General features: G+C 33.8%; 1 protein-coding gene across 1 annotated transcript in view; it reads right to left on the bottom strand.

The window, feature by feature from the left end:
• Positions 1-9,148, bottom strand: part of klhdc8a (kelch domain containing 8A) — a 162,633-nt gene that overhangs the window by 139,243 nt on the left and 14,242 nt on the right. The window contains exon 2 of the mRNA XM_037975458.1: positions 7,128-7,179. The gene's annotated coding sequence lies outside the window, so the exon portion shown is untranslated. The remainder of the gene's footprint in view (positions 1-7,127; positions 7,180-9,148) is intronic.

Raw genomic sequence — 9,148 nt, 5'->3', positions numbered from 1 at the left:
GTATGAATATAATATACAAGTTTCACTTTTTAAATGGAATTACTGAAATCAATCTACTTTTTCATGATATTCTAATTTTATGACCAGCACCTGTACATCTTGTTAAAGATGCCATTTTGGTAAAAGATTTTCTACCACATAAACTAATGTCCTTTAGTAACAATAAATTGGGTCTACATTGGCCTTTCTCAATGACCTTCCATATATTTTGTTTCTCGTTCGAATCTGGATTTTTATAAATGAATCTTCAGTCAGATGAGTGGGATGAATAGACATCAATTCACATTTGGTTAAATTCAACATAAGTGTGAAGAAGGGGGGAGATGGAGGCGAACCCAGAATGCAGACTCATCGTGAAAATAAAACTAATTTATTAAAGTAAAACACTAACAAAACAAACGGCTGACGTGGCAGCAAAAAGAAAACTAACAATAACAAAATATCCAAAATAACAGCAAAGCAAGGCAAAAGCGAGGCATGGAATGAGAAGAAAACAATGAGCATGGCATGAACAGAGGAATGACCGAGTGCAGAGTGGTGAACAGAGACCGGTTTTTAAAAGACTGAGGGAGAGGTGATTATTGGATACAGCTGTGGAAAAGACGAGGAGCAGGTGAGGTGGGTGTGGCAGGCATGGATGGAAAAATACTGAGGAGGTGAATAGTGACCAGGAAACAGAAAACCAACAGACAAACCAAAACAAGAAACCAGACTCAAACAAGAAACCCCAAACAAAGAACAAAACACACCTATATTCATGACAATAAGATCCAAGGCTTTTAAAAAAAAGTTAATAATTTGAAAGATTTTAGGGATCTCATTGATATTCTCCATGAAAATAGTGTTGTTATTGGCTGATTGACTTATGATAAATTGTTTTCTTAATAGATACAATATTATCCAACAATATAATTAACAATATCTTAAAACTGCGGCTAAATTGTTTATTATTATTTTAACAGTCAGAATCAGTAAACATAAAAAAAAAAAGTGACAGACATACTATGTGACATAACACGGCTGGTAACGGAAAAGGCACCCCCTTCATTTCCGGAGTACAATAGTCCCATTTCCATATATGGTATGGTCTGTCCCTGCCCCTTTCTGTTTGCTGCAGCCAGGTGTACTTGGAGCTGGTAGCTCAACCTGGTCCACTGTCCTCAGCCATCTTTGAATTTCTTCTTCTTCTTATGTGGTGTTTTATGGCGGTTGGCAAGAAACTGGAGGTATGCATTACCGCCACCTACAGGTATGGAGTGTGGTTCGAGATGGTTTAATTCCTAATATTTATTTCTGTATGTTTTACAGGAAACTCAAATTCTATGAAACACTTTGCATGTTTTCCCTGTGAACACGTGGGTTTACTCCAGGTACTCCGGTTTCCTCCCACAGACCAAAAACATGCATGTTAGGTTAATTGATGACTCTAAAAATTGTCCCTAGGTGTGAGTGAGAGTGTGAATGGTTGTTTGTCTCGTTTGTCTATATGTGGCCCTGTGATGTGCGACCTGTCCAGAGTGTCCCCCGCCTCTCGCACAGTGACTGCTGGGGATAGGCACCAGCTCCCTGCGACCCGGAATGAAGAAGCGGATAAAGAAAATGGATGGATGGATTTTCAAACTGTCTTATCATAAATCTTCTTTCTTGTTCATCTTTCTGACATTCCATTATAACGTGTTCTACTGTTTCATTTCATTTTGTCCACCATAGTCACATTTCCCTGTATTATGTTTGCATATTGTAAAAAGTGTGCAATTAAGTCCTGTATGTCCAAATCTAAGTCTTGTTATTACACTTTCTTCTTTTCTGCTTCTTCTTACAGCTCTCATTTCTCCTACGACCCTTTGAATTTTATAAAACCACCATACTTTGTTATTTCTTTCCCATCTCTTCTGCCATTCTTTCTTCAGCCTTTCTTTGATTATACTTCTTGTTTCAGATACTAGTTTTAACTGTAAAATTTATGTCACTTTGTGTTGCCTTCTTTGCCATTTTATCTGCCTTCTCATTTCCACTATAGGCCTATGTGTGCTGGTACCCAAAGAAATACTACAGTTAATCCCATCCTTTGTATTCTGAATGTGTGACTTATTTCTAGTAAAATGTATGGTCTGCTATCTGAGTGACTGTTTTTTAAATTGACTAATACTGAACTTGAATCTGAACATATTATTGTTTTTAATGGTTTTACTTCTTCCACCCACTGTATAGCTAATACAATTGCTATAATTTCTCCTGTATATACTGATAAATTGTTATTGACTCTTTTACCTACTTTAATTTGAAATTCTGGTACTATAAAGGCAACTCCTATTTTCTCTATTGTGTTTGATGCATCTGTATATATTTCAATGTACTGATAATAATTGTTTATGTATTCTTGTACTATTTGTAAATTAATAATACACTGATCGTTTTCATTTCCAATAATTTCAAATCAACTGTAGCTTTTGGTAAAATTCAGGGTGGTATTATTGACAATAGTTGATTTGGACTTATTGTTATATTATGAATATGATATTCCTCTGTTTTTTTTTCTTTAATTACCCATCCAAAACTCCCTGTCTTTCTTTTTTATTTTTCCCAACGTTCATTTAAAATGTCATGGGTTGGATGATCCGGTTTATTGCTTTGTAAATTCAGCCAGTAGTTTAACATGATTTGTGTTCTTCTCAGGTGTAAGGGTAGTTCTCCCATTTTCACTTCTAATGCTATTGTTGGAGTAGTTTTGAATGCTCCTGTGCAAATTGGTAGTGCCTGATGTTGAATGTCTAACTTTCTTAAATGTATTTTTGCAGCTGTCCCATAAACTAAACTTCCATAATCTATGTTCGATCTGATTGATCTAGTATACATCTTTTTTTTAATGTTCCTCTATCTGCTCCCCAGTCACTGCCAGCTAAACATCTCATAATATTTAATACTTTTTGCATTTATCTATTATTTTCTGTATGTGGATATTCCATTTAATTTTTTTATCAAACCATATTCATAAAAACTTTATACATTTTACTTGTTCTAACTCCTGATTATGTAACTTTATTTTTATTTCTTGCCTAATTTCTTTCTGTGTAAAAACCATAACTTTTGTTTTTTCAACTGAAAACTTAAATCCCCATTTCAAACCCCATTTCTCTATTTCATAAATAACATTTTGTATTTTCTTAATGGTAAATTGTATATTTCAGTCTCTTTTCCATATAGCCCCATCATCTACAAATAAAGAACAACCTATCCCACCTAAAATTTCATTAAATGTCATTTATCATGATAGAGAAAAGTATTGGACTGACAATACTCCCTTGAGGTGTTCCATTTTCTACATGATACTTTCTAGACAGTTTTTGACCTATTTTCACCTGTATTGTTCTGTTTAATATTTTTTTTTATCCATTTAAACATTTTTTCCTGGTTTGTCTATTGGTATTATTACTGATTCTTTCCAGCTCTGTGGTAGCTCCCTCTCATCCCAGACTTCATTAGAAAAAATTGTTTTTGGATGATTCATTTAGATGATCTGTCCTTGTATACAAAATCTGATCTTGACCAGGTGCTGTATTTTTGGTTTTCCTGTTTAGTTCTTTTTTTGTAAATGGTTCATTTAATAGGTTATTTGTTTCTTCAATATCCTCTAGTAAATTATTACATTTAAGCTTTGTTAATTCCCTGCTTTTCCTTCCCTCTTCACTGTTTCTTGAGCTATGAATCTGACTGAATGTTTTTGCTAGTATTTCAGCTTTTTCCTCATCTTTTATTATATTTGTGTTTTCAATATTTAATACTGGATATCCATATTCTTTTTTTAATACAATTCTTTCTTTAATTACTTTCCAAATGATTTAATTCTTTGTTTCTTTACCAACAGTCTTACAGAATTTGCTCCAATATTGTCTTTTTGCGTTTGCGTTTCAATAAGGTTTTGATAGACTGGTTATTTTGAAGTATTTTAAAAGGTTTATTTCTTAATTTTATTACTTCACTACATTCACTTGTCCACAGTGGTACCATTTTCTTATTGTTCTGTCTTCTTCCTTTCTTTCTTGAATGTTCTGCTGCTTCTAATATAATTTTACAAATATCACTGTTTATGTTATTTATATTCTTTGTCACATCAACTTTTTTAGGCTACTCAAAAATCTAAATTTAATCCAGTCTGCCTTATTATCCATTTTTCATTGATTATTTCATTACCATTATCTAATGTTACTCCGACTCTGATTGCAATAGGATAATGGTCACTGCCAATTGTTATATTTTTATTAATGTCCCACTCACAAACACCTGCCAGTGTGTGTGATACTAATGTTAGATCAATTACTGATTCTGTTCCTGTTCTTACATTAAACCCAACCCAGATAACCCAACACCTCTTCCATCAATTCAAGTGACAGTGTTTTACATGGATAATAAAAATTCATTATTACACATTTTCCTTCTTTTCCCCATATTTCTACTACTATATATTCTAGTTCTTAACCTTCCCTAATACCTGATATTGTAGCCCTTGTTTTAAAAATATCCCACACCCTCCTCCTGTTCCATTCTGTCGATCCATTCTTATACTAACATATCCTTTAATAACAAAATCCAGTGTTGGTTTTAGCCATGTCTCCTGTACACAAATAATCTGTGGTTTTTCTTCAAGTTCATTTATATATTCTTCAAATTCCTGTCCGTTAGCAATTAAACTTCTTGCATTCCATTGTAATATTTTCATATACTTTTGTCACCTGGTGTTCCTGGTCTCTTGTCTGTTTCCAACCTTTTATTAATGTTTTCCCATGATCCTTCTTTGAACCCCAAAAACTTTTCAGCTCCTCTCACGATTATTTTTGATTTTCTCTGTTTTATGTTTGGCCTGGTCAGTGCAGTTAGTGACATATGCCATGAATAATATTAAATTCTTAACAGACATGGTGATATTTTCATCAGATTGTGCTTTGCTTTGCTGTGTTGCTTGATTCTCTGTTTGTGTGAGCTCTCTTGGTTTTTGTCCTTTAACACTTTTTACTGCTTCTGCGTAGCTTATGTTGTTAGTCACTTTAATTTGTTGGATTTCTTTTGCCTTCTTCCTTACCTCACACCCCCCATGTGCGACTCTATGTTGTCCACCACTATTAGAGCATTTTTCTTGAACTTCATCTTTGCATTCTTCTATTTTGTGATCTTCTCCACATTTTGGACATCTTTGGTTTCCTTTGTATACTGAAGCTATGTGACCATATCTCTGACATTTGTAACAGCGAGGTGGTGGTGGAATATAAAGCTCGACTTGAAAGCTTAGGTAACCTATTTTGATAATTTTTGGCAGGATTGTTTCTTCAAACTCTATTAATATTGACAGACTTCCCACTCTTTCCCCGTTGATAGTTTTTGATAGTCTCTTCAAATTATTTACTTTTGTGCCAACAATGCTTCTTTTGGGTTTATCTAAATCTTTAACTGGGATTCCATAAATCACTCCTCAAACCATTTTATTTTCTCCTATGATCTTTTTTTCTATCACCATTTTTTTGCAAATATTGTCAACTTGTAGAGACTTATTTTTCTGTTCCTCACCTTTACATGTCACCAATAGATTTCGGATCAAAATATTTTTAGGTAATGTTCCTTATGTTCTTTTTCCTAACTTTGTTTTTTTTTTAAACTTAAAATAATCTGTACACTTACTTCTTGTTCCTTTTTTAATATCTATATCTATATATATATATAGATATAGATATAGATATATCTATTATATTACATTTCATCTTTGAATTTGGTGCATGCTCTGTTTGGTGTAATCATGGATTGATTACTCCACCCTGTGACATGATTTCAACACTTTTCTACTTGTACCCACAAGCTTTTAGATTCATACTTACATAAAAACAATCCTAATCTGCACAGTTTCTCAGACTTACGTACATGACGGTTGAGTTTTTTGTACAAGAATTTTATTGACATACAAATACGAATATGTTTGTTAGAATCATGCACACATCTTTTGACAGTTATCCCGCTCCATAGCGCACACCTGCAAATTGTTGCAATAGTTGCAGGTGAGGCTCCTACCTGAAAGATAATAAATTAACACTACCGTAATAAGACCAATGCCCTTATTACTGTGGATGAGGTCCTGATCTATCAATCCGTTTGCCCATCCATAGAGCTATCACTCGTGAACAAGACAAGTCTTGTTCCATCGATGACCTACGTATAACAATTTATTATGCGCAATGGGGAACCCACTGCATTCTTAATACACATCCAAAAAATCTCACCAAGACCACCCATGTTCTGACTGATGTTTTACTTCACAACATGGTTGCCATCCAGTGTGAAGTGGAAAGAGAGTTTTCCTTCAGTTGGATGGATACAAAGTCACCAGCCAAGTTACTGGGGCTACAAATGACTCCCATTAAATGTTAATACATAAAAAAATTAATTAATTAAAAAAAAAAGATTTAACAATTGACGCTGACATCTGACAGACTCTTTGACCATGGTTGCTATTATTAACTAGTAGGCAAAGGACAGAGGACAAATAAGCCTATCCTCACAACATCCACAGAAAGTGGCAGTGGTTTGTATTTACATTGTTAACACATGACAATCAAGAAAAATGTCTCTGTTTATATTATGTTAAAATGACCACTCAATGTAAACCACAAACAGTTAGAATATTGGAAAATTTGGCTATGTCATTTTTTGTCTGGTAATTGTATGTAATTCTGTCACCAGCTTCACACAAACTGTTACTTTGGAACTCTTGCTGCCAGTTTTAAATGTTAAAATGACACTAGCCTTGTCAAGAAGTGATGGTCTATCAACCCAACAACCCGACTGATACTGCATTGCCTTTAAGGTTTCTCACTTAATTTTTCTTCCTTTGACAGAAAGAAACATTTTTATGGTTTACTCTGAGCAAATAAGCAGGATAATGTTTAAATAAGGCCGCTATCGATTTGACTAAACAAACCGCATGCATACTAAGCACAGTTATCATCTCAAATGGTACTTATGACTCTGTGAAAAAAGTAATTATTAGAGACTGAAAATATGAGGGTCGGAAGAGAAGGCCAGAAGTTGAATGGAAAGCAGATCTATTTTGGAGGTGAGAGAAAAAAATAATAACAAAACTGTACCTTCAGGGTTCCACCCAACACAGGCAAACTTTGATGATTTTTATTTCTCCAGCTGTAAAGAAGAAAAAAAGAATTTTAAACTCTGCACCATTGTCTTAAGTGATTAGAAGGTGGATCTCCGCACACATGTATTGACATACAGTAACATGGACATTGTTTAGCTGAATACTGATAAAGTCATAATGGTGGGGGATTTCAATATTCATGTAGATGTTGAAGGTGATAGCTTCATATTATTCCAATTTACTTCTACTCTTTGTTCCTTCTCAGGCTTCTTAGCAGCAGCTTTTGGTTGTCCCGAAAACCAGTTTCAGGCTCAGAGATCAGACTTTTTCTGTTGTGGCTCCTAAACTCTGGAACAATCTGCCCCCTGACATTATACAGGCATCTTAACCTCCTATTTTTAAATGTCTTTTAAAAACACACCTGTTCACACTGACATTTCACCCAGTGTGAGTTGATTTAAGTATTGCTTTATGTATGTTTATTGTCTTCCGATGTTTTAATTTTTACTATTTATTGTACATCTCTTTGGTTGCAACTTGGTTTTAAAAATGCTTTATAAATAAATTGACGTGGCTTTGTAAAGATAGAACTGTATATTATTCATATTTTATAGAAGAGAATAATCAATTGTGTGAACATCTGGACAGAAATGAAGTATTTGAGAAGTTTCAGGGTTAGAGTCTGGATTTAGAGCTCATCATAGCACAGAAACAGCATTGGTGAAAGTTACTGATAATATTCTCATGGCTTCAGACAGTGGACTTGTGTCCATATATGCCCTGTTAGATCTCAGTGCTGCATTTGATACAATTGATCACAATATTCTATTGCACAGGCTGGAACATGATATTGTTCCAGACTGTGTAATAGAATACAAAGACTTGTATTCTATTTTACAGGAACACCTCTAAAATACTGTAGTTTAAATCATTTATTTGATATATTCCAGTTTGTTAAAGTAAATAATGAACCTTCTTCATACACCAAAGTTAGTCATGGAGTTCCTCAGGGTTCAGTGCTTGGACTTGATATATCCTTCCATTATGTAAAGTTATTTGACAGTGTGGGATAATTTTTCATTGTTATGCTGATGATACTCAGTTATATTTATTCATGACACCCGACAAATTCATTCAGTTACTTGGATTACAAACATGTCTTAAGGACATAAAAACCTGGATGATTCTTACTGTTTTACATTTAAACTCAGACAAGATAGAGGTAGTGGTTTTGGGATCTAAGCATTTTAGAAATAAACTTTGCAGCCTTTCACTTCCTCTGGATGGAATTATTTTGGCCTCCAGTTCTTATGTAAAGAACCTTGGTGGGGGTTTTTTTGTTTGTTTTTTAATCAGGATATGTCTTTTAAGACCCACATGGAAATGTTACCAGGACTGCTTTCATCCACCTGCATAATATCACTAAAATTAGAAACATCTTGTCTCAAAATGATGCAGAAAAAATGGTCCATACATTTATCAAATCTAGGCTGGACTATTATAAATCTTTATTATTTGGATGTCCAAACAACTCTTTAAAAAGTCCTGAGTTGATCCAACATGCTGCTGCCAGAGTTCTGATGAGTGTTAGGAGGATTTCTCCAGTTTTAGCTTCTCTTCACTGGCTCCCTGTCAAATTCAGAATAAAATTTAAAATCTTCTAACTAGGGCTGCAACTAACGATAATTTCAATAATCGATTAATCGGGCGATTATTTTCTCGATTTATCGATTAATCGGTCGTCTTGAAATTCATTAATTCATTCAGTCATTAATTTTGGCCCACATAAAAAAGTTATCTGTATGTAAAGAAGTAGGTTGATGTAAAACTTTTACTACTTTCTTATTTTTAAATAAATCAATATAAATTCAATTCAACATTTTCACTTTATATACTTAGCTCTCAAGCAGAAAATAACAATAGCTTATTTACCACCCGTGTTTCACATCTCTAAAAAACTTACAACTAAATCAATTAAACACACACACTACAAGTACCATTAAACACTTAATTACA

The sequence above is a fragment of the Kryptolebias marmoratus genome, linkage group LG4, assembly GCF_001649575.2.
Source record: "Kryptolebias marmoratus isolate JLee-2015 linkage group LG4, ASM164957v2, whole genome shotgun sequence".
Classification (NCBI taxonomy): domain Eukaryota; kingdom Metazoa; phylum Chordata; class Actinopteri; order Cyprinodontiformes; family Rivulidae; genus Kryptolebias; species Kryptolebias marmoratus.
Note: the sequence above shows the minus strand (reverse complement) of the source record. Positions and strands in the feature narration are given on the sequence as shown.